Source organism: Artibeus jamaicensis, unplaced genomic scaffold (genome assembly GCF_021234435.1).
Source record: "Artibeus jamaicensis isolate MK-2021 breed Jamaican fruit bat unplaced genomic scaffold, CSHL_Jam_final scaffold_584, whole genome shotgun sequence".
In the NCBI taxonomy this organism is placed as follows: domain Eukaryota; kingdom Metazoa; phylum Chordata; class Mammalia; order Chiroptera; family Phyllostomidae; genus Artibeus; species Artibeus jamaicensis.
In genome coordinates, this window is record NW_026522048.1 from 3864562 (window position 1) to 3892337 (window position 27776).

Here is a 27776-nt window from a genome sequence, read left to right on the forward strand (position 1 = left end):
CCTCCATGTTGGATGCTTGGCTTTTGATATAGGAGTCATCGGATTTTGGAGGGTAAACTACAAAAACCTCTGACACTGCACCCAGATCCCTTTTCAAGAGAGAGCCTGATATGAGGAATGGCATTATCTGACAGCTTTAATCTGCAGGATTTGCCTCAGGTTTTTTTTTTCTTTTTTTCCAACATCCAGGATGACTCTGGCCATAAACTGCTGCTGGCTAATGGCAGAATAATGAGGATCTGGACCATCCTTTCCCATTGCAGAACTCATCTAATGGGCAATCCATGCTCTGGGTTCTCGTCAGCCCAGATAACACTTTATGGGAGCTGTACTCCAATCTTTAACTTCCTGCATAATAGTCTGAAGGCTTTAACTTCCCCCCAAGTATCCTGCATAATAGTCTGAAGGCTTTTCCTGGCAACTGTATGTTTTTACAGACATTTTCTCCAATAAGTCTCTAGCATTTTCTCTGTCTTGGCATCTGCTTCCTATAAGACTTGGATTAAAAAAAAAAAGAAATCCATAACTTTACCTAAAAGGCACTTAATGATTTGGACATTTCCTCTATTACACTGTTTTTTTCCAGTTTTCCCATTTGATTTTTAGGAAGAGTTATTTCTTATGAAGCTATATGACAAAGCACATTATTATCTTTATATATTTTCTTTTCTGCCTGAAACCCCTTTCTTCCTCACCTCTTCAGCTTTAGTTAATATAGGTTACATAATTTTTAGGGTCCAGTGCAAGAATATAAGTGTGGGACTTGTGCAAAAAATACTAATAATTTGAACAGAGCTACAGCAGAGAATTAACCAGGTGTAAGCCCTACTAAATTTAGGGTACTGTGTAACTGCACACATCACATACCCATGAAGCTGGTTCTGTCTACTCATATTTTATTACTGAATTAGAATATTGTTTTATCAAGGAAATTTTGGCTAATCCTCTGTATATCAGGAGTCTGCAGGCTTGAGTTGATGCCCTTTTATCTGTTGTAGACGATCGGTGGGTAAATATACACTCTCAGAGTCCGGAACCGAATTGATAAAAATTTTAATGGCCAAAGATTTTCCTGCGCAGGGGCGAACTTCCCCAATTGTGACCGGAGTCACGTAGCTACTCAGAGCTACAAAATGGAAGTCGCGCCTGGCTTACAGACTACTGGGTATTTATATTTTCTAGCAAGCAAGCAAAGGCATACAGAAGCAGAGGCGGCGGTTAGCTATTGGCTTATTTAAAAACGGCGAGGGTCCCTGATTGGTGGGTGCTGCTGCTGCTGGCGGGCACTTTCTGGCGGCCCGGGTTAGTTACCTTATTTGGCTAGAATTTTAAACCCAATTGTTCCCTGATGTTTGTTCATTACCCTGTTCCAGGAACTGCAGATTTGAGTTGGGTAATGCCCTAGCTGTAATTTTCCTAGCTGGGTATAACATATCATTGACTGATAATCACACACTTTGTCTTGGTAAAGTCTTTTAAATATATGAAATTAATCAATGATTCACATCAAGCTGTGTAATCAATGTGTTCTTTGTGTTACAAAAAATCACACATTTAAAATTCCTGCACATTTTGACTTTTAAAATAGTCCTAATATTTTTTATCCAGTCTTTCATCAATACTTGCCCATTGCCCATCCATCATTCAGCCTTTCTATGTCTACTACTTCTGACTTGTTTTAAGAACACAGAGATATTGTATGTGGCCTTCACATTCCCCATGTGTCCTTTTATTCCAAGGAGATTAACTATACTGATTTAAACAGTAATCTTAATTGCTTTGCATTGTACTCTTGATAAGTGCCTACTGAAACTGATTGCACCCTTCACCTTTGCTTTGGCATTCTATCAATCTCAAAAGCTCTTATCGTTAATAAAATGCAAGGTAATTAGTGGAATTGTTTGGATGGTACTACTCTCTTTGTGTCTTATAACAAGGTAGAAGTTAAAATTGTTCTTGGTTTTTATGTGTGTTCATATATATTTTAAGATTATAGAATCGCCAACTTTAGTCTCAAAAATGTTGATAATTCATATAGTTTTTATTGTTGTTATTTGGAGTATATTTATATAGTTAAGAATATTAAATATATATTTTAAATTATACAAATTATATAGTTTTATTATAATCAGTATGAAATATAAAGAGTATAATTAACATGATACAAGCCAATTATAATTAGATCCTATGGATCTAATTATAGTTAATCATTCTTCTATACCTTTTTCTGTGCTTATATACATGTAATCTTGTTCAAAGATGAATTCCCTTAACTTGAAGTTATAGAAAAAAATTGCATAAGATTGGTTCAAATCCTTTTTCTTTACCATCTGAAAATCCGTAGTTCTTTCCATGATTTTTGGGAATTATCAGTTACCTCTGGTTCTAAGCTTTGTTTTCCATTGAATCCTCTGTGTTTAATGATATCCTTGATAATCCAGCCATATCATCTTACCCAGTAATATAAGATTGACAATGACTCCAAATGCTGTTAAGTATCTTCTCGTGTGCTTATTTGCCATTGATATATCTTTTCAGGTAAAGTAGTCTGATCAAATCTTTTGTCCAATTTGTTAGTTGCTTCTTTTTCTTCTTCTTGTTTTTTAATGTGAGAGTTATTTATACAAGTTCTGGCATAAATAATGCTTCTTTTTATTATAAAATATTTTATTAAAAATTATAACCATGTAATTCTGTAATATAATGAATTGCACTCAAGCACACCATATAAAATTTTAAATGAAACATTCCAATTTAAACTACAAATTATTACACCCATATTATTACCCTACCAATCACACTCAAGTAGGTGTTACTTCTGCTGATCCCTGTATATGGGTACAAATGCTTTGTCAGATACATTTTACAACTATTATTTTTACCAAGTCTGAAGCTAATTTCTTTAATCATTTAACAGCATTTTTGAAAAGGAGACATTTTTAATTCTGATGAAGTATATTTTTTCTTTTGTACTGTTTTATTTTATCTAAGAAATCTTTGCAAAACTCAAGTTTACAAAAATATTTCTCTTATATTTTCTTCTAGTAGTTTTACAATTTTAGTTTAGTTTCACTTTGCATTAGCTTCTTAAAAATTCTCATTTTTTTCTTTTTTGAATATATATATCTTTTTTTACTTTATCATTTGTTAAAAAGACTATTACTTCTTCACTAAATTACCTCTGTACTTTTGTAAGACTTCAATTGCTTGTACATATGTGGCTCTACGATACTTTAATTTTTCCATTGTTCTCTTTCTCCGTGTTTATGCCAAAACCACACTGTCTTAATAAGTGTAGCTTTATAATACATTAAAATCAGGTAGTGTTACTGTTGGTGGGATTGCAGACTGGTACAACCATTATAGAAAACAGTACGGAATTTTCTCAGAAAAATAAAAATTGACCTGCCTTTTTACCCAGCAATTCCACTGCTAGGATTACATCCTAAGAATCCTAAAACATCAGTTTCAAAGAACCTATGCACCACAATGTTCATAGCAGCACAATTTACAATAGCCAAGAGCTGGAAGCAACCTAAGTGCCCATCAGTAAATGAATGGATCAAAAATTGTGTTACATATACACAATGGAATTCTATGCAGCAGAGAGAAAGAAGGAGCTACCACCCTTTGCAACAAGATGGATGGAACTGGAAAGCATTATGCTGAGTGAAATAAGCCAGGTGTTGAAAGACAAATACCATATGATCTCACCTTTAACAGGAAGCTAAATATCAAAACAAACAAGTAAGCAGAATAAAAACCAAGACACTGAAATAGAGAACAAGGGGACAGTGACCAGAGGGGAGAGGAAAGGGAATTTAAGGGGAAAAAGGGGGAGGGATTTGGAGGAACAAATAGGGAGGACACAGGGACAGAACTAAGGGGGGTGGAAATGGGAGGGAGGTGGGGAGCACAGGGCGGGGGAGGCTGGGAAGGGAGAAATATACAAAAAACTGTACTTGAAAAATAACTAAATAAAAATTTAAAAAATCAGGTAGTGTTATATCAGCAACTTTGTCCTTTTTTTCAGAGTTGTCTTGCTTGTTCTTGGTTCTTTGCATTTGCATATAAATTTGAAAGACAGTTTACCAATTTCTGCTAAAATACTGGTGAAACTTTAATTGAGAATGTGTTAAATTTACAAGTCAATTGGAAAGAAGCAATACTTTAACAACATTGAAATTTTTTTTCTACACAAGAAATTAAATATCTCATTTATTTAGGTCTTTTTTTACTTATATTTTCAATTTCCCCCCTAATTTTAGCATATAAATCTTTAAAATCTTCTGTCAGATATATTATGAATCATTTTATAATAATTGATGCTACTTAAGTCATACTTTTTTACCTTTTATTTTTGATTGCTGTCAGTTTGTATAGTTGATTTAATATAACTGGTCTTACATATTTAACTTGCATCCTGTAACCTTACTGACTATACCTAATTGGTTCTAGTAGTATTATTATATATCCCCCTATAATTTCTACACAGATGAGCAGGTCATCTGAACAATAAAGAAACAGTTTTACTTCTTCCTCTTCAATCTGAATGCATTAACTGCTTTATCTTGCCTTACTGAACTGTGTAGACCTGCCAGTACATTTTCAAGTAGAAGTTGCAAAGGCATGCATCTTGTCTAGTTCTTGATCTCATAAAAAGAAAAATACAGTGTTTCATCATTAATTGATGTTAGCTATAGATTTCTTTTGTTGTTGGTACCTCTTTATCAAGCTGAGAAAAATTCCATTTTATTCTTAATTTCCTATTTTTTTATCTCTTTCAGGAAAAGATGTAGTGTTTTCCAAATGCTTTTTCTGTATCCCAAGTGCTTTTTCTAGATCTATTGAGATGACAATACAGTGTTTCTTTATCAAGTTGTTAATGTGGCGAATGACATTACCGTAATTTTCTAACTCGAAAACAATCTTACATCAGTGGGGTAAGCCCAAAGTAGTCATGGTGTTTTATATTTTTTAAATTTAAAAAATATATATTTATTTATTTGTAGAGGGAGAGCAGGAAGTAAGAAAGAGAGTCAGAGAAACATTAATATGAGACAGAAACATCAATTGGTTGCCTCTCCAATGTGCCACCACTGAGGACAGAACTACAACCCAGGCATATGCCCTGACAGAGAATCAAACTGGCAACCTTTTCCTTTAAGGGGTGATGTCCGACCAACTGAGAAACACAGGTCAGGGCTGTTTTATCCTTTCTTATATACTGTTTATTTCTACAGTATTTGCTGCAATTACTTTTAGGATTTTTGCATCTATATTCATGAGAGACAGTGTTCTGTAGTTGCTTTTTTAAAACTTGGCATTGTGTTTGCTTTTGATATCAGAGCAATGCCGACTTTATAGAATGGGTTGAGAAGTATTCTATTCTCTTTCAATTTTTGAAGAAAATTATGAAAATCAGTATTACTCTTCTTTAAATGTTTCGCAGAAGCTTCCAGTGAAGCTATATGAATCCTGAAACTCTCTCAAGGCAGTAAGCTGGGCCAAAAACAGGGCTCATCTCACTGTTTTACACTTCTCGTGTTTCACTGTCCTTCATTACTAGTGTGTAACAGTGTGAAAACCACTACTTTATAGGTTTTTCCCAGTCTTTTAGTTAATTTCTACCAGTGAGAAGATAATTTCATTACTTGTTACTTCACCTTGATCAAAAATTAAAAAAATCTTTACTGATTTAATATTTATAATTTTAATTTTTCTTTATAAATGTTCTTATTTATTTATTTGGGGGATGGGGGAGAGAGAGAGAAGCATTGATTTGTCATTCTATCCATTTGTACATTCATTGGTTGATGCTCATATGTGTTCTGACTGGTGGTAGCACCCACAACCGTGATGTATTGGAATGACTCTTTAACCAACTGAGTTTTAATTTTCTACTTACATGTTTTGCAAAATGATGCTGTTACCGAATCTTGATAACTGAACTACTCTTAATTTTATGTCTTATATTTTTGTAGTGAGTATAGTCATTTTCATTGTCATTGCTTGATTTTAGTTTTCGGCTTAGAATTTTAATATAATTTATTTAGCTTCGAATGAGGAAAATTTCCCTATGATATCTTTTAACAAAAAAATAAGAAGGATGAATTTTCCATGGTTCATTAATTATCCAAATTATTTCCTTCACTGTCTTCTCAATTTTGATCAAATGACAAGCTAGTGTAAAAAAAATCACTTTATAAGTTCAGTAATTTAAAAGTCTGTGGAAAAGGTGACTGGGACTAGATCTATAAAGTTATAACATTATTACTCAGGGTAACTTAATTTCTTCATAATGTTTTTGATGTGTTTTATGAAGCTTTTTACTGAGGTCCAGCTTTCTGGATGCCATTTTCTTTTTGCCAACTTGATCACCAGGAGCAAGCTGACAGTGCCATGTGCTCTTTCTGAGTTAAGTCGCTCCTACACTATGAAAGTTTTTCTGAATGCAACCACAAAAAGCGTTTTTCAAATTCTACTTATCTTTAGCAGTAAAAGTGATGTTGTTCCCTCTCTACTCAGCACCTTCATATTGCCTACCATCTTTTTTCCCTCTAAAATCAGGGGAATTGTTGCATTTGTACTTTCACAGGTGTTATTCATTCCCAGCCAGGTTTTGTGGCTGCAGATCACCCCCCAGGGTCTTCCCATCTGCAGTAGACCCAGCAGGCAACTATCACCAGCTCTGGCCTGAGATTTATAACATTTTCACCAGGGACAGAATAAAATGAATATCAAATACCATAATATGTTCAAATATTTGTATGGCTTTTAAGAATATTTATTAGAGAACTTCTTAATATCCATTCTCAAATTTGATTTACATGCTACTTCTAAAAAACTTGGAAGCCGCATTTAAATCACATTTTACATGTAAGAAAACTTCCAGTCAGAGAGGTTAATAAGTGATGGAAGATGCAAAATACATAAGAAAACCAAGCCTAAGTAAGCTCCACTCTACATTTCCATCTCAGGAAAATATTGAAGTCTGACTACTTTTAAAGAATAGCAGCAAATTATTTTTCTATATTTAGGTTATTTTCAGGACCATAGATATTTTAAATTTGTAAAACACTTAGAAAATTGAAATATTTTTAATTTATAGAATTGAAAAAATCAGGTATGTATATATCACCTTGTTCAATTGAAAAGAGGGTAAGTTACTAAGTTATTTGTCTCTAAGACCCCACTCTCCCTTTATGCTCTGCTTTATGATGTCCAAGCTGCATATCTGCAAACTGTGTTTCGTTTTCCAGTGAGCTCCCTGCTATTTTCTACCCATAAAGGTTCTAGTTACAGGAAAACTGCAAAGCCACATGTAACTTTTCACCTTGTCAGCTGCAGTGGTTCTCTATTTGCTTCATATTATTATTATTATCATTAATCTTTTGGTACTCCTAGAGCCAGCCTCATTGTGTTCCTTCAGAGGTGGCAGCGAGAGAAAGGCAATCCCCTCCTCAATGTCCTGCTTCCCCACTCTGTGTGGATCCTCTCTTCCAGGATCCTAGGTTCTGATGACACCAGTCCCATCTCTTTGTTTGTCCATCCCTTTGTACACCACATTTGTTTGTTTTCAAGTCATGATTTGCTTAATTTTAATGATTAAAATTTGCATAATTTTTTAAAATTTTTAAGTCATGATTTGCTTTGTTAATTTTAGAAACTGAAACAAAAATTTGAAAGTTCCTTTGGAAAAAGTAAAAACTTTTTTTAAATTTCTAATTACTCTTAAATTCAGTGAATGAGGAGGATGAAAAATGAGTATTAGCAGAATAAAATTTCATAACATATGACATCTGTCTAGAAAAAGTTAAGTCATTGTTAATATAACAAGAACAATTTGGGCAACATTGATGTAACCTGGCAGCCAAGGAGAATGGACTAGAATGTGCATGTGTGAACAATGACAACTTCACTGTACTAGTTAAGGTGGGTGGTAGATGCCATTGAGTGAGCATGTGTACTATGTGGCCATCAAATTCAAAATTACTGAGCTAGTTGAGCAACATTTCTGTACCAAATTTTGTCTTAAGCTTGGACATCCCTTCATGGACACGATTGGGATGACTCATAAGGCCACAGGTAAAGGCAACTGATAATATGCAACTTCATCACCACAGCATGCCCACTCATGTATCACATCTCACACAGAGTTTTGGTGGAACATCAAATCATCCAGGTGACTCAGCCCCTCCCCTCCAGCCCAGATTTGGTGCCCCGCTACTTCTGCCTTTTTTCAAAACTAAAATCATTTTTGAAAGGAAAGAGATTTCAGACCTTCAGTGAGAGTCAGGAAAATACAACAGGGTACCTGATGGCAACTGGGAGAACTGTGTGAGTTCCCAAGGTGCTTAGTTTGATTGGGACTGAGGCGTCATTGCCCTATGTACAATGTTTCCTGTTCCTTGTGTCTTCTTCAATAAATGTCTCTATTTTTCATATTACATGCCTGGGTACCCTCTGGACAGACCTCATATGTTTTGTTTCCCTGAAGAAATGGGAGTTTCGGTGTAAAGAGATGAAATTGGCCTCTGTAAAGGGGATCTCTACTTTCCTAGGCTTTTTGTATCTGGTGTGCAACTAAAGCTTTTCCAAACTGAGGCAACTATCAGCAAATCTTGGGCATATGCTAGTGGTACAAACAAATAGTGACTACATAGGATTCTTTGTATTAAGGGTGGGAGTGATAGTCTATCTGTGTTTGTTTGCAAAGGGAGCGAACTTGGTAATTCAATGGGCAGTGAAGTGTCTAGAGCCGGTGGTATAATCGGCTCTGCAGGTGTTCAGTGAATGTAGTATTAGTGCCCTCAGAGCCAGTTCCAGAAATAATTTGGGGCGTTATTCCTTCTTGATAGTCTGTAAGCTACCCAGTCTTCTTGTAATACATTTTTTGGGGTGGGTAAGTGGGGTAGGGATGGTTAAACAAATTTATTTTTGTTGCTTGCAACTAAGAAATATGAATGGTATGTTTAATTTGAGCTTTTACAAGATGATAGATGAAATGAAAAATTAAAGTAATTTGATAATTAAACACATACATACATATTAAAATAATGTATAGTAGTAATAGTATATATAGTATAGTATAATAATATAATATATACAGTACCTATCTACCTAGACAAAAACACATAGACACATAAATTATGAATTAATTGTGGTCAAGTATAAACATTTCATACATTTAATGGTTATTGGTTTTTAAAGAGAGTTCATGTATTTTTGAAGATTTATTTCTTTTCAGAGAGAGGTGAAGGGAAAGAGACAGAGAAGGAGAGAAACATTGCTGTTTATCGATCAGTTGCCTGCAGCATGTCCCCAGCCAGGGGACCATGCCCACAGCCCAGGCATTTGTACTGACCAGTAATCAAACTGGCCACTTTTGATTTTGTAGTCCAGCGTTCAGTCCTCTGAGCTGTACCAGTCAGGGTTCATGTGTTGTTTTTTTTAAAGAACAATCAAATTTTTATACGAAATTTTGTTCTTTTTCTCATTTTTTCCCCTATTTTCTTAGGCTGAGGCAGTATGAGAACTAAGGGACATCAACTAATTTAAGTGTGTGATTTACAATTTAAGTGAAATATGTTTTCTTATGTCCTCAATCAGGATAACGTTTTTCTTTTCTAAATAGAACAACACATTTCTATTTTCTCTGACACAGCAAGGGCATCAGCTGTCAAAACTCTGAGACTCCCAGTTGGAAACAGGCTTTGCTGGAATAAGAGCAGATGTAGGAATTGGGAACCCTGCCAAAGTAGGAATACCAGTAAGAATGCAAACTATTTTTCTGAGTTGGACAATGCCTAAAGAATTTTGGACTGTTATCAGCACTTTGACTCCCAGGGAGCGGTTCGGTAAGAAGAGTGTGCGTAATGCTAAGTAGAATTATAGTAATTTTCAGCTACTTATTAGTCTCATGTATAACATGATATTAGGCTTTTCATAATACCAATACTTCTAATATCAAGTAGAGATGAGGAAAAAAACTTCCATTGTCTGTAAGGTCAAGTTTATGAAGCTGGAACAAGTGCCCACTCAAATGATCACCACTATCCCCAACCCTAAACACTATAACTTGTTCCAGAATGCTAATTATATTTTAGGCTAAAAATAAATTGATTCTCATAGCACTTCATTTCTTAGGTTCTATGTAATGACTTGAGTAAATTTTGATTCCTTTGATAGCTTTCGTTCTTCACATTCACAACCTGCCTCATGTATTCAGTCCTTTGTGATAAAGTGTAGAGCCCAATATTTACTAATTTAACTGCATCCTGCACATTGTCTTGCCTTCCTTCTTTGCCTTTCCTTTCTACTTGCGGTGAAAATGCTTAATTACAACAATCAACTGTTTTTCCTGCTATTACATGTAAGTGTTGTGTCGAAGCAATTTATGTATTCTTTTAGATTTGTTTTGTCTCCACCGTCTCTGCCCTCAATGGATTTTAACTTTCTGCCACAAAATTATTTCAATTTCTTCAGTGAGTTCACTAAAACTGAAAAAATACCAGCAAATGTTTTAAAGTTTTTTGTTTGTTTGTTTGTTTGTTTAAACTGCTAACAACTTACCTTTCTCATCCGACTCAGAAGAAAATTTCACCTACTTGGTGGCAGGAGTACCCTCAGTAAATATTTCCTCAAACTTTATCTCACCCATTCTTTCTTCCCAGCAGCTTGTCACAATAAATACATCTCTTTCCTCAAGTATGAGGCCAACAGCTTCACCTGTGCCTGGGATGTTATCCCTTTTCTATGATTATTAAATTTAATGTTACTTTGTATATTTTCTTGTCTATTGTTCCCTTTTAGCCTTTAACAGCTATGAGTATTTTTCATCACAAAATACCTTCTTTCCACCCAACATCACTTCTCATCTATGTCCTATCTCTCCTTTCTTCTTCATGACTAAGTTATTAAAATGTGTGGGTTTTTTTTTTACCATTTTATCTCACATTGCTCTATTTCTTGGAATCTGTGTTTTCTACTCTTAGTCACTTATCACAGTGGCCTCTTTGCTGTTAAAAAGAATGCAAATATTTTGGTCTCTATCTTCCTTTTTTGTTATGAATCTTGACACTGTAGGCTAGTCTTTCTTTAAATTATCTATCTCTAAATTGGGTCCCAGGTTTTTTTTTGTCAGTCTCTTGTGGAATTCCTGTTTTTCTCCCAATCCCTTAAGTGCCTGCGTTCTCATCAGAAGTGCCTTCTGATCTCTTATTTCTCTTTACACACCTTCTTTGGGATACGATATCAATTTCAGTGGCTTCTGTTACCAGCTCTAGGTTAATAATGTTGAAACATATATTTCTACTTTGGTTTTCTTTCTCAAATTCTGGTCTTATTTGTGCAACTGCTTAGTGTTATTTCCTGAAATGCTTTGTTTGAAATGCAGAGTGAGGTACCAAACTTCCCCTAACCGACTAATGCCTCTGTTTATCTGGATCTTAGTGTAAGTCTCAACCAGAACAAGCAGCTACCTAAGCTAAATCCTCAGTAAACTAATGGCCTCTTTTTTTCTGGTTCAATGTCTACCCCACTGACCACTCATCAATCACTAAGTCATTTAAAGTACCTCCAGGATGTGATCATTTCCTTTAAAATTATTTTCATTTCCTCATATCACTACTAAAAATTTATATTGCTTTTAAAATACAACTTCTCTTAAGCAAGAGAAAGCATTTCATCTTTCATTTAAAAAAAAACAAGATTAGAATCTATATTATTTTTATTGCCATTTGTCTATCATTGTTCTGCCACCATAACTCACAAAACTTGCCTTTTAAAAATTTACTCAAAGACTCAATTCATTTTTTTATCCATCCTCAACACCATCATTTATGAAGATGTAGAAACATTTATCTAGGCTTCAATGAAATGAATAACTGTTTTCCAATCTTTCATCTCCTACCTTCCTAATGATGACATTTAGATTTCTTAGTTCTTTTACTTCATACACTTGAATTACCTTCTTTCACTATATTTTATTATACATACATATAAATATATTATGCAGTGGTTCATTACAAAAGTCTTATTTACTGCCAAGAGCTGAATCAGACCTCTGAATATCTCTTTCTTAACTATTTTCTTGGATTTGTAAATCTATTACCTTCTATTCTTAAACCTATTTTTTCTTTCTGTTTTGTGACATATGCTCTTCAATTCACCTCTAATCTCCCAGTCCACATATTTTGCCTGCTGCCTTACCAAGTCTGTATATGATGATTAATGATCAATTATATAAAAAGGTGCTCTAAAATTTTTCTACCTTCATTTTATTTTCAAGGTAGGAGGGACTGTGTACATTCATTCAACAACCACATAATAAATACCTGCTCTTTCCCAGGCACTATTCTAGGTACAGGTAACATAGAAGGAAAGACATACAATAGGAAAATAAATAAATATGTAGAGAATGGTAAGATATATTAAATGTTCCTCTATTAAAAACAGTAGATGATGGGCTGATACGGGCTTTTTGATAAAGGGACATTTGGGCAGAGAAATGGAGGGTATTGAGAGGTAAGTTATGCAAAGTATCTTAAGGAATATTCCCCTAGATACAAGAACAGCAAATGCAAATGCCTTGAGGGAAAAATGTGTTTAACATATATGAGGATGACACACAGTGATCCCTCACCTATTGCAGGAGTTATGTTCCAGAGACCCGCAAAAATCCATGAAGTAGTGGCATTATATTAATATATTATTTATATATTTTAAGGCTTTATAAACCTTCCCACACTCCTATAAACCTTTCCCACACTCTTATAAACACTTCATATGCTCTTAAACACTTTCTACACTCTTAAACCTACATAATATTAACAACATATACAATTCTATCTGGGTACTCACTAGTGAAGTATACAGTTCGCCCTCATTATATCGCGATTCACTGATTGTGGTTCAGTGAACCGCAATATAGCGAGGGGCAACTGTATACAGAGCAGAGCAGATCAGACAAAGCAAAAAATCGTAGGAAGTAAATTCACAAAGGTAGCATATCTTCTTTGAGATGTGTTTCTTTCCTACCATATTTAAACTAACATCATTCTATAGTTCATTTTTTTCTATGTTTGGTTTCTTTTAATTGATTTCTCATTGACTTTACTGGTAGGTGATGTCACTTTACTTCAACAATAATTATTTAAAAATATTGATCATCTATCATGATCTCTAAAACTAATGTGCCTATTTTTTCAACTTTCATGTGCCTCTCCACCTTAGCCTACATATAACCTATGTATTTTACAGCGAAAATTTAAAACATCTAGAGTTTTCTTTTTTTTTTAAGATTTTATTTATTTATTTATTTGTAGAGAGGAAGGGAAGGAGAGAAATATCAATATATGGTTGCCTTTCATGAGTCCTCTGCTGGGAACTGACCTGCAACCCATGCATGTATCCTGACTGGGAATCGAACGACAATGGTGGGGTTCGCAGGCCCGCGTTCAATCAACTGAGGTACACCAGCCAGGGCTGGAGTTTTCTTTAAAATATTTATCTGTGTGTACCCACAGTTCTTTATCTCTGTTTGGAAAGAAGGAAAACCAAAAGATGTAAAATTTAAAAGGAAGAAAGGGGAGAAAGGAGGAAATGGGGAAAGACTAACATTTGACTATTCAGATTAGAATAGAAATTTATTTTCCAGACTGGAAAAAATTTATTTTCCAGATTACCTGTATCATTGTATGATTTTGTATTATTGAATTTATATAGTTTACTATAATCTCTTATTTCTATTTTTGTTTACTCTCTTAGAAAATGTAAATACTGTGGGATGGCACTCAGTCTTGTTCTTTACTATATCCTTATCTCAAAGTATAATGTTTAAAACATTCATGAGTCACCCTAAAACATTTGGTTGACGAACTCACCTAGTGATTGTGTAATTGACAGTTTCCAAGGCAAGTCCTTGTATTTTTAAATATCTCTTTGTTAGAAAGTATTTCTCACATAAAGTACAGTAAGTGCCAACTTAACATTGTTGATTGGTCTTAATACTTTAGTGCAACAAGATATAACAAAACCAGTTTACCATAGGCTAAAGGATAGAAACAAGAGTTAAGTTCCTAAGGCATCTAATCAATGTTATATCAAAATCATATCGAATGAAACCATGTTATCTGAGGACCTGTTATAATTAAATCCATTTCTCTGTGTGAATAAACACATATTTAACAAATGACAAAGACACCAAAATTTAAAACCATTCATTAAAGAACTAAAATTTACTGTGCAATATAGCCTAAATTATTATGTCATTTCTTTGACACATAAGGCCTGGTGATACTTTTTAAGATACAAATTTAGGGCACCAAGAAATGAAAGCAGACGTTGTGATTTATGCGGAAATACCTTGCTATTGTGCAATGGTTTTTTAAAAAGATTTTATTGATTTATTTTTAGAGAGGGGAAAGGAGAAAAAAGAGAGGGAGAGAAATATCGATGTGTGGTTGCTTCCGGCACACGCCCTATGGGGACCTGGCCCACAACCCAGGCCTGTGCTCTGACTGGGACTCGAACTGGCAACCCTTTGGTTTGCAGGCCAGCACTCAATCTATTGAGTCATACCAGCCAGGGTGTGGAGTGGGTTTTCTAGGAGTGACACAAAATTTTTTAAAAGATAGAAGTTTTGTTTATTTCTTTTTCAAAACTGAAGGCTTATGAAACATTGAATTCTGAATTATAGATTTAATTGTTTTTATTTAATAGTTCTTTTAAATTTAGAGATATCCTTTGATTGGTTTTAGTCCAAACAATTTTACAAATCAGCTATTTTATTATCTTATATCCTGTATACTGATCCAATGAAGTAAGTTTTTTTTTCTTCAGTTACTTGCAAAGCATGATGTTCTCAAGTGTCATAGACTCATAGTTAGGACTACATTCAGAATCTCCCTAACCTCTGAACTGATTGTGTAATTATTTAAAACCATATGTGAGAGAAACAATTCTAGGTCGAAAAACATACAAGTTATAATAACTTGTAACTTGTTTTTAAAGTTATAATAAATTTATAAAATTAGTATATTTTCTGATATTATTGTCCAAAAGTTTACTGTTGCAGCCCCGGGCTGAGTGTTTTAATTAGCTCACATACAGATTTTTCCTTAATAATTTTAATAATAATAAGGTCAGTAATAATAAATGTACCATAGTTTTTCAATCATTGTCATCAATAAAAAATTCAATCTGATGACAATACTTTGCAAGGGTCCTAATAAACATTTAAAAATTTTTTCTAGGTCTGCTATGAATATTATCACTTAGTTAAAATATCTTTATGGTGAAATTATTCTTTACAATACTGTAATGGTGGATACATGACATTATGCTTTTGTTTAAACCCATAGAACTTTACCACACAAAGAGTGAATCAATGTTTTGAAACTGAAAAAAAAATTAGGAGGTTGGAGGTTTCCAGGAAAGAATGCAGACTGTGATGAGATAATTGATCTGTATTATAAACATGTAAAACAAACAACAACAGCAAAAACACAAAACCTCCTGAAGGAGGAGTAAGAAAAGGTTCTGACCTTTGGAAATGACTTAATACACAATAAACTGTACATGAACACTATATTTTATTTGATAAAGTTGTTTTTAATGAGGGCCTAAGTTAACAATTTTGATACTTCGCATGCATGCATACTTAACTAAACCTGTATGTAAGTTGGTGGCGGATTCATCCATGTGGCTCCATCTTGTATGTAGGTTTTCCTATGGTTACATTGGAAACTTACAGATAATCAAAGAAAGGAGGCTAAAAGTAATCAGTGTGGTAGCAGATTAGAGTTAGAGACATCAGTAAGAACTATAAGATGATTATATATAGAAATATCTATATACATGTATGTATGTAAATATACACAAATGTATTTTTTATGTCAGCCAAAATGGTCTAAAAGAAATGACAGTGCAGTATCAATGAGTACACCTAGCACACAGATCTTGGCTTATAATATTATTTTTTATTAAATAAATCAGAAACTTCTTAGGGAAATGGCTAATACTAGAACTGGGGCAGGAAATATACTATATTTGCTTAAAAATATTATCATGTCAAAAAGTAAGGGTGTTAAAAGAAACCTACAAGATCACCCCCAAACTCCATTGATGATAATATATTAGAAGTATCCTGGGGCCAACTGAAAGATTTCCCAATGGCCACAGATAAAACAATTTGAATGACAAAACAAATACATAGAATTCACTATAATCCAAAGCTCAAAATATATATCCATGAGTTCATATTGATACAAATGACTGAATAGTTAAATATATGTAGGGAAAGAGGCAAATCTTCATGCAGATGAATTTTAAATAAATTTATAGATACCTCACCCTAAAGTAGAGAGTATAATTCATATTCTTTTAAGTGTGACCTGGACATAGTGATTTCCCTCCAAAGGATAGAATGTGTAAAAGGCAGAAAATGTGTAACTTTATACTGAAGAAAGCTGACAAACTCCACTTCAGCCAGGTGATCAAGGTCAACATCAAAACTTGTAAATCATGTTAACAGTATGTACCCTTGATGTAATGTGATAAAATGGCATTTTACTTTTATCTCCCTTTAAAAAACCTAAAACTTTAGTGTAATTATGAAGAAAATAACTTCTAATAGAAAGGCTTCTTATGCAATGTACCTGACAATACTCCTCAAAATCATCAAGATCATCAGGAATAAGAAAAGTCTAAGAAAATGGTATAGTCAAGAAGAGCCTAAATAGACTTGATAATTAAATGTATCAGAGTAGCTTGGATGAGATTCTGGAACAGAAAAAAGCATTGGTGAAAAATAAGGATCAGTATTACGTCAAATATATATCATATTAATATAATATGCTAATAGTAGGGGAAACTGTGGGTCTTGGCATAATATGGGAATGCTATATACTGTCTGCTCATTTGTTTGTAAATCAAAAAGTGTTTTAAATGTTAAAATCTATTAATAAAATGTAGGTTAGACATTATTAATAATATCCACTTTAATATTTATTTATTTATTTATTGTTTTTAAAACTCTCCATTTTAATACTTCTAACTTATATTCCACCATTCTGAGATAGCTCACATAAATACTGAAGATTTCTAACATACTTACGAAAGTTTTCCCTACAATACAGTGGGTAATGTTTTGCTTCATGTCTATAAAAGATATAAATGGCACCTTTGGGTTTAACATGTGCAGATACAACTACACAAATTTGAGAATTTGGTTATTGGAACTCATTATGGGCAGACACATAAATATTTTAATTGTTATTAAAATAATTATAAAATTAGAACTAGTTCAGAAAATTAGTATATTAATAAAGAAAATGCTTTTCATTTTGAAATATGAAAGTAATGATATATAATAATGCTTTACCACTATCATGAATGGTAAACTCCCTACACTAGTACTATTAATATCATGGCATACACTGGCAATACTTTATTTACTTATTTATTTATTTAAATTTATTTAATTATTGTTCAAGACAGTTTTCTGTCTTTTACTCCCATCCCAGCCCACCCCCTGAGTACTCCCCACCTCCCTCCCATTCCCACCCCTCAGTTGTTGTCCATGTGTCCGTTATACTAGTTCCTGTAAATGCTTCCCCATTTTCCCCTGAAATTCCCTCCCCTCTCCCCTCTGGTCACTGTCCCCCTGTTCTCTATTTCAGTGTCTTTGTTTTTATTTTGCTTGCTTGTTTGTTTTGTTGTTTAGCTTCCTGTTAAAGGTGAGATCATATGGTATTTGTCTTTCAACACCTGGCCTATTTCACTCAGCATAATACTTTCCAGTTCCATCCACGCTGTTGCAAAGGGTGGGAAAAATATGGAATGCTTCACAAATTCATGTTTCATCCTTGCGCAGGGGCCATGCTAATCTTCTCTGTATCGTTCCAATTTTAGTATACGTGCTGCCGAAGCGAGCACTGGCAATACTTTGAATGCATTCAAAGCAATAATACCAAAGTAATCCAACCACAATAATAAACACTTTTCTGGAATCAGATTATCTGTGATTTGGGAATTTATAATGTATTCATATCATATTATTATTATATTTAGTCATTAACATATTGAATAAACACTTCTGGAAACTGGAAGGCAATTTACCCTCCTTATTTGGAACTCAGTGAAGTAGAAGGCTATTTTTTAATTGGGATGTATTTATCCCTGAAGCCTCTTGATAATCATTTGAATATAATTTTAGAGATTAAAAGCACATGTTAAAAACACTTGATATTTCTCTCAAAGGCAACTTGTCTTATCTTTCTCACAGCAATGACACTCTTTCATCAGAGTGAGACACTGCATAAACCTTGAACTCTAAAGCAGCAGAGTTGAAATCTTGATCTCATAAAGGCATACCTTGTTTAATTGCCCTTCGTAGATAGTGCATTTTCTTCAACTTCAAGGCAAGACTAGCAAAGTTCACAACTTGCTGAAAGCTCAATTAACAGTTCTTAGCAATAAAGTATTTTTAATTAAAGTATGTGCATTAATTTTTAGACATAACAATATTGTATACTTAATAGAATACAATGAGGTATAAACCTTACTTTTATATGCACTGGAAAACAAGAACTTTGTAACTTGTTTTATTGCAATATTCACTTTATTGCAGTGTGCCTGTGCTTAACTCTGTGACTTTAAGCAAACAGCCTATCTCCTCTCGCCCCAGTGTGCCTATCAGTAATCGGTACTGATAGTGCTATCTACCTGGCCATAGGATGAGTTTTAGAAATAAGGTATGTAAAGGGTTGCTATTGCTTAAGTACTCAATGCATTTTAATTATTCATTACTAATAAATAATTATTCATCACTAGTGAATAATTATTCATCACTAATGAATAATTAATGACCATATAGTTTTAGAATTGTTAATGTCATCGTTCTCTTAATGGCTGATTGATTATTCATTTTCTCCCATCCTCTTCCCACCCCTTTTCTATAAATGATAGAAATTTTCTTCTGTCATTTATGCCACATAAAGTATTACATAAAATTTAAGGTAATACTTTATCCATATGCTGTTAAAATAAATTAAATAGATGCAATTGAGAATAAACATAAAGATTTTAGTTTAGAAAGCTCAAGGAAGGAGTCAAAATATCTTAATGACCGAATAGGCCCTGTGGAATCTGACCTCTACTTGTCCCTGTAATCTCCCCCTGTACTCCTGTATTCTAGCCAGCTATCTTGAGGCACTGAAGTAGCTCTAACTGTTGAATTCCCCCTTAAAACAAAGCCTTTACATCAACAGTCTCCTCTTCCAGGAGTGCTATGTGTACACAGATATGTATGTGAACACACACTGGCATATACACATGTGCAAACATTTTTCCTTAATTAATTCCTAATCACTTGGTGTAACATCCTCAAAATTAATTATTTCTGGTGTCTTTGATTAAGTCAATTTTCATTATATGCTTTTAGGATGCTTTCTATCTTTCCTTTTTTTGACCACTGACAGTTTCATATTTCAGTCGCTTTGTGTGATTGATTAAATGTCTACCTCCCACTCTACCATGAAAACATCCTCCAGGCAGGGATCTGCTTTGTTTGGTGCACATCACATATCCTCTGGTGCCTCATTCCTGTGTGGCACTTAATAAATCTAAGAAAAGCAACAGTGGAGTAAATGAAAAAACTGGCCTCATTAAACTGAAACAACCATGAAACAGATGGAGGGAAGTAAAGTATTTCTTTAGACTTCGTTTTCCATGTTTTTCAAGTAGACTGACATCAGTAACTTCCTTTTTTTTAGCTTTATTTGATTTTATCTAATTTATTTTTCCCATTCCTTTTGTATTTTTCTTTTTATTGAATTTATTGGGGGTAACACTGGTTAATAAAATTATGGATATTTTAGGGGTACAATTCTGTACAACACCATCTGTGTATTGTATTGTGTGTTCACCACACCAAGTCAAGCCTCCTCCATCACCATTTATTCTCCCTGGACTGTCCTCCATCTCCCCTTCCTCCCCTGAAAATCACCACACCATTGTGGTTTGTATCCATGAGTTTCATCTCTTTTTTTCTTACATGCTCAGTTCCTATACCCCTACCCAGTCCTTCAACATCAATTGTTTCTTAATAATGAAAAATGAAATACTTCCAAATTAATGTCATCAATTCTTTGTATTATATTTTTCCATTACCATTTATACCGCCCATACCCTATTCCACTTCCACCTACCAACCTACCCCCACATCTTCCCTGAAATCACCACATTGTTGTCCTTGTCTATGAGGCTTTTCCTAAAAGATTTTATTATTTATTTTTGGAGTAAGGGGAAAGGAGGGAGAAAGAGAGGGAAAGAAACATCAATGTGTGGTTGCCTCTCATGTACCCTCTACTGGGGACCTGGCCCACAGCTCAGGCACGTGCCCTGACTGGGAATTGAAATGGCGACCCTTTGGTCCACAGCCCAGTGCTCCATGACTGAGCCTCACCAGCCAGGGCCAGTTTTTTTCTTTTATGCTCAGTCTCTTCACTCCTCCTCCCACAGAGCTATCAGCCTACTCCTTACCTGCGAATCAGTCTCTACTTTGCTTCTTAGTTGTTTGTTCATTAGGTATCATGTGTGAGTGAAATCATATGGTATTTGTCCTTCTCTGACAGGCTTATTTTACTTAGTATAATGTTCTCCAGGTGCATCCATGGTGTCCCAAAAGGTAAAATTTTCTTTTCTTTTCTTTTTGTAACTGAACAGTATTGTATTATGTAAATGTCTCATAGTTGTTTTATCCACTCATCTACTGATGGACACTTGGGCTGTTTCCATATCTTGGCATTGTAAATAATGCTGCAATGGACATAAGAGTGCATATATTTTTTCAAATTAATGTTTTGGGTTTCTTTAGATGAGTTCCCAGAAGTGGGATTGCTGGGTCATAAAAAAGTTCCATTTTAAGTTTTTTGAGGTACCTGCATATTTTCCACAGTGACTGCACTAGTCTGTATTCCTAGCAATAGTGTATGAGGGTTCCCTTTTCTCCACATCCTGGGGATTATTTTTTGTTTGTTGATTTATTATTGATGATAGTCATTCTGGGAGGTGTGAGGTGACATCTCATTGTGGTTTTATTTTGCATTTCTTTTTTTTTTTATTTAGTTATTTTTCAAGTACAGTCTTTTGTCTATTTCTCCCATCCCAGCTCCCCCCCCCCCAGGGCTCCCCACCTCCCTCCCATTTCCTCCCACCCTAGTCCTCATCCCTGTGTCCTTCATACTTGTTCCTCCAAATCCCTCCCCTTTTTCCCCCTTAAATTCCCTTCCCTCTCCCCTCTGGTCACTGTCCCCCTGTTCTCTATTTCAGTGTCTTTTTTTTTTATTCTGCTTGCTTGTTTGTTTTGTTGTTTAGCTTCCTGTTAAAGGTGAGATCATATTTTGCATTTCTTGAATGATTAGTGACATTGAGCATCTTTTCATATGTATTTGCTATCTGTCCTCTTTGGAAAAGTGTTTATTCAGTTTTTTTGCCCATTTTTAATTGGATTGTTTTGGTGTTGAGTTGTATACGTTCTTAATAAATTTTGGTAATTAACCCCTTATCAGATGTATCAGCAAATATATTGTCCCATTCAGTTAATTGTCTTTTCATCTTATTGATAGTTTGCTGTGAAAAAACTATTTCATCTGATGTAGTCCCATTGTTTATTTTTTCATTTGTTTCCTTTTCCCGACTGAGGAGATATATCAGAAAAAATATTGCTTGAGGAAATGTTCAAGATTCTACTGCCTGTTCCTTATTCTAGGATTTTTATGATTTTGAGTCTAACATGTACATCTTTAATCCATTTTTAGTTTATTCTTGTATATGGAGAAAGGAGGCAATAAAATACATTGTGCTAAAGATAGTTTATTGAATAAATGTCATCAATTCATAAAAGAAGCATTAGAAGATCAACTTTTTTGTTGAATTTTATGATTAACATATAGATCAACTCATATTTCTTTTCATAGCAAAATGATGCAAAAATTGATTCTGCTATGTATTCCTGGGACAATGCAAATTTTAAATGGAACCCATTTAAACCCATTCCTCATGCACTACACTACATTTGAAAATATTTCAAACATAAAGCAAGAGCATTAACCCCTACACACAAAAAGTATCAACTGAATGCTTTATTACAATTTGTACATATATGTATGTATATATATATATATACATATATATATAGCATTTAAAAAATCTAATAGCTTTTTAAAAGATCATACTATATGCATACCAACAAAATCTTTCAAATCTTTTAATAACTAGCTGGGCCTAGAATAGCATTAAGATAAGAGGCTTCCTTGGGAAATGTTATGGTAATTAAGGTTACTATAAGTAAAATGTAGTTCAAAGAAAATTAATTTTAAGCTTTGAAAATTCCGTAACACTTAGTTTTGTGGCACGCATCCTAAAACTAATCTAATTATTTGATAATAATACTAGTATTGAAGTCTTTCTCACTTGATTGTTTTTACTTTGCATCTTAGGGGACTCCACTATCTGAAATAAAGCTAGGTTTGTCTTTTTTTTTTTCTAAAGGCAATTTGATCCACCCTTTGAAGTGAATCAGCCAACCAACTAGGTGTCCTTTAGTTATAATTTGAACATTTTTTTGTTAGTTGAGGGGTTTTTTTTTTCCACTGAACATAATATAAATACCTCCTATATCAGTTAGTACACTGACAGTTTATTTTACAGTAAAAATAAACTAAAATTATAAACCAAATATTTGAAGTTTAGTTCTTCTTTGATATTCAGTGTGAGCCTGAGCACCTCTTTAGAAAGGAGGTTACTCATATGACCCTTCATTGTATATGTCTACACATGGAGTCAGGTCAGAGGTAACTGGGAAGCAGAACAAAAACAATTGAATAATTTCACATAGAGGTATCAAACCTAAATTCCACTCATATAATTGCTCAGAGCAAATCACATGGCCATATCTTCACAGGTAGGAAGGTATAATTCTCTCATTTGCCTAGAATGGTATCTCATGAGATACCATTTCTTTCTACTGAATTTGGGCATTATATGTTACATATTTTCAGCAATAAAAAAATGAAATTTTTTTCTCTTCTCTTTCTCTTCCCAAGTTTAGGTGGACTTTACAGACTACCTTCTAATGTCATTTTCTTGATCTGCTATCTAGTCATAAACTTCATAAAAACATATGGCAATAGACATATTCTCTAGTCTTATGACCAGCGCATTTAGAAACTTGGTAATTAGTCATGACATCTAGCATATTTTTTCTCATTTTTGGCTAGTGGTTCTTTTTGTGTACATTATTATCCTCTTGGAAAATATTACCAATAATTCTTAGTGTGGAGTTCTAAGTTGTAATTGGGGATTTTTATTATGAATTACCCTTTGAGAGTCCAATGGAAGTTGTTCATAAGTGACACTTTGAGGAATACTAATCAAGTGGCATTAAATGCTCATGTGCTTACCCACTTGAAAATTAAATTCAGCTGTACTGTTTGATTCCATAAGACAGTTGAGGATTCTAATTAAAAATAGGGTTGGAGGCATCTATAACTGTGTCAGCTGCTTTTCCTCTAATAGACAGTAAAGCAGAAGTAGAAGGAACAGAGAGTTTGGAGACTGACAGATTTGGATTTAAATCATAGTTATTCTACTAACTGGACATGTGATGATGAGAAAGATGCTAATTTCCCCAACTGGCAGTATGTCTCATGCTTAAGATCACAGTGCCTACCAAAAAGATTTGTGGAGAGAAGCTAATGAGTTATAATTATAAAGCAATTAGCACACTCATGTTAGTCATACCATTTAATGCTGTTACGTGCCATCAAAGTACCAACTACTGCTTTAAATAAATATGAAAATATATGTTAGAAGCAAAATTGCATAATTTAAATAGGCATAAAGAGAAATAAAGGTACATAGAAAAACAAGTTATATTATTAGATAATTACACACATTAAGTTATTACTTATTAGGTAGGTAGAGTAACTTGTCTAGGGCCACAGAGTTAAGAAATGAATACAAGTGTGGATATGAGTCCTGGAAGTTGAACTCCATGATGCTGAACAGAGAAAAGAGCTGAATATATATGCTAAGTATTTTTTTCTTTTCTTGAAGACTATGGTAAACCATTGAAATCATTTAAGCGGAGAAGTACTGTAATCAGAATTCAATTTTATAAAGAGAATTCTAATAGTAGTAAAGATAGCTTTTGTTTTATTAAATTTGTTTTGAGGGAAATTCTGGAGTCAAGAACTGTTCAAAGGTTATTACAGCAATTATACAAGAAAAGGAAGAGATCACTAAAGGCAGTGATGAAAGAGAAATGAAATATATTTTTCAAGAGTATAGAATATACATCTATATAACTAAATAAGTAATTAGATATAAGTTTGTAAGGAGAATAAATACCCAGCTTGGCTCACCAATTTCTTCTTCTTCTTCTCCTCCTTTTTCTTCTTCTTCTTCTCCTCCTCCTCCTCCTCCTCCTCCTCCTTCTTCTTCTTCTTCTTCTCCTCCTCCTCCTCCTCCTCCTTCTCTTTCTCCTCCTCCTCCTTCTCCTCTTCCTTCTCCTCCTCCTTCTTCTTCTTCTTCTTGCAACTGGAGCACTAGTTTTTACATTCACCATGGCTGAGAAAACTATTATAGAACACATGGTAAGGGGAAGGTGATTACTGATTCATATTTGGACATGCTGAAGTTGAGATTTGGTATAATATCCATACCACACCAGCCCAATACAATGTGTGATATATGTCTGTCACTCAAAGAAGGCAATTTTGATTTAAGATAGGGATTTCATCAATATTTGATGAATAGAATATTCTAGAATAGAATAGAATATATTTAAATGTACTTGTCCATAGACAGTGGGTAGAAATGGAAGGGGAAATTGTTATTTTCCAATACTAAATATATAAGTTGTATCTCAGAATAGTTGAAGTAATAAACATGGTTAAAAACCAATACTAATAGTAGGTAAAATACACTGTATTTACAGTATCAGGTACTATGTTGTCTTCTTTATATACAATAGCTCTTTCATGTTGGTTTCAGCTTTATTAAGTAGGTAATCTTTTATAATTATTTATTAGATAAAAATTAGGTCTTAGCGATATTAGGAAACTTTCCAAATTTTACACATCTAAAAAATAAAGAAGTTGAAGTTCAAATTCAAGCATTTTCAGCCCATATGTTATCCAGTTAACATTAGTTATCCTGCATCGAAAGAACCACAGAAGAGAGTAAGGAAGAACAGGAACTGCAAGGATTTAGACCAAATAGAAATAAAGTGTCTACAAATCTTGATGAGATTGAACAGTGGTAGAGTTTTGAAGTTAGGTGAAGGATAGCAATTGTAGCTTAAAAGTAGGACTTAAGAGAGAGAACAGTGAAGGAACTGAGAAACCTGAGGGTGTGGTATTGGGAATGAGTGGCTGAAGTGGAACTGAACTGAAGATATATTGACTACAGAAGGAAATAGAACAGTCTATGTTGCTAAATGCTATATGCACAGAATTAATGACAGGGCAAATGCTGAGTTTCTTAGGGAAAGAGACTGATGTCAGTTTTACTATCTTCAGAGAATTGGAGGAAATTATGGATCTATCAGGTGAGTATATAATGGAGATAAAGAAAGCATTATGTGATATATTATTGAATTTTCCAATCTCTTGTATGTCTCATTTAAGTGCTCAAGCCAGCATTACTCTCCCCCCCCCTTCTTTTGACAGGGCAAGGAAAGGAAGAAAGGAAGGAAGAAAGGAAGGAAAGAAGGAAGGAAGAGGGAGGGAACTGCCAAAGATTTTGGCAAGTTGATTTTGTTTTTATGTGTTTTATTCTAGTATTCTTCAAGTTGATTCTATTTTATTCATTTGATTTTATAGTTTTCTTGTCCAACATTCCCAGCCTTTGCTTACCTTCTGCTTTCGAGAATTTTCTGAGACTCTAGAGTTATCTATCTAACCTGATCTTGGGGTATTTAACCCACTGGCTTTATTTAATATGCTCTGACTCAAAGTTAATCTTGATCCTGCTTATTGTAGACTTCCAGCTACCTTACAGAGCAAGACTCACTGCATTCTGGCAACTTTCTGCTCCTTTAGAATTCTTGGTCCTGACTTGCATATCTTTCTGATACTTCCTGTGAGGTTCTGGGTTGCCTAAGTTGGATGTGAGTGAAAATTTTATGTTTTTCTGGTTAGAAGTAAGATATCTGTCTGCTTGCTCTGGGTTAGAGGAAAAATGTACAAAGGCAGCACCTACAATACTATAAAGCTGAAACATTTCAATAATAAAGTACCAAGTAAGCCTTATGTGATTTCAGTCTATTTCCCTAATAATATATATGTTTTTACCTAAATAGATTTACTGATATACTATGGGGGATAAACAGTTCTGATTTAGCATGACAGAATTTTGGATTTGTAGTTCAGTGGGGCTTAGACTTTTATAAGCTTCCTTCATTATGAAATTAATTATTTAAATAATTACAATAATGTAAATGAACCATCATCTCAAAATAGAATCCAATTTACTTCCTGCTAGTCCCCTAAGGGTCCTTTTGCTATAGTTCAGTGTAACCATGTCATGGATCCAATTCACCAATTTGCATTTCTGGCTTTATGGATTAAGCACTGCAGGAGCTGTAATGTCCTAACTACCTTTGTTTCTCCTTCTTCTCTAGTGCCATGTTAGTATTTTACCAAACACTGACAAGGTTTGGTGGGGGGCAGGAGGTGAGAACAGCATGTCTGCAGAGTAATTCAAGTTAAATATATGTACATTTAATTATTTATACTTGGATTTACATATTGTAATTTGGAGTTCTGGAAAGGCATTAGAATCTGTTTATTGCTAACAGCATGGCACTTGGGTTTTCAGAGTAAAGTTGATATGGGGCTAATGAGATTTAGTGTTGAATATTTGGCTTTGCCTGCCTGAAATTGCTTTCTACACTCTCTCAATAAGTAGTGCAATTTTCTTCAGTTCCTTATCTCAAGAAAATGGTTTTAAACTGAGACCCTTAATGCTACTACATGATTAAAGAAATAAGTTTTGAAATATGTAACAAGATTCTACACTTGTTAAAATCTTAGAAGAAGCAGAGCAAAGTAAATACTTGACTTTATTTGTGTGTATTGAGGGGTACTGAAAAGAAAAAAGCAGTATGGTAGATAAAAATCAAAACATACCTTCAGAAGACTTATATGCTATATAGCCAAGGAAAAATGTAGCCTGATAGGAATCAATCTAAATATGTGATACCCAGTAATTACAGGGAAAAGGTAAAACCATGATGATCTATTCTTTACTAACTTCTTAAAATAGTTTAGGTAGTTAAGCTAATAATCATTTAATACAAATCAGACTACCAAGGTTATGAAATAGATTTTATATAGAGAGGTAATATTCTTGGAAATGTTCACAGTTTTGCCAAGAAAATGATGAATTTGTTGTGGTTCCACACTGGTGACACCCACAAGCTCAGACTAAAATCTACGAGAATTGAAATAGTTTGGCAGTGGAAGTTAGAGTGAGTCTGAAATAGGATAAAGGCACAAAAGTAAACTTGACTCCTTTTTAAAAATAATTTGTGACTTCTGACTAAGATGGAGGAGTAGGTAGATTTGTTTTACTTCCTTCAACAACCAAAAGAATGAATTTAACAACCAATTTAAAAACAAAAGAAAACAATAATGACAAAAAAAACAATAACTGCCAGAAAATTGAAATGTATGGAAGTCTGACAACCAAGGAGTTGAAGAAAT

The 27776-nt window shown here is 33.9% G+C and overlaps 1 non-coding gene across 1 annotated transcript; it reads right to left on the minus strand.

Annotated features, from left to right (window-relative positions):
* Nucleotides 1-17833: 17833 nt before the first annotated feature.
* Nucleotides 17834-17940, minus strand: LOC119050697 (U6 spliceosomal RNA). Its single transcript, XR_005082803.2, has one exon. It is a non-coding gene; the product is annotated as a U6 spliceosomal RNA (small nuclear RNA).
* Nucleotides 17941-27776: the final 9836 nt, after the last annotated feature.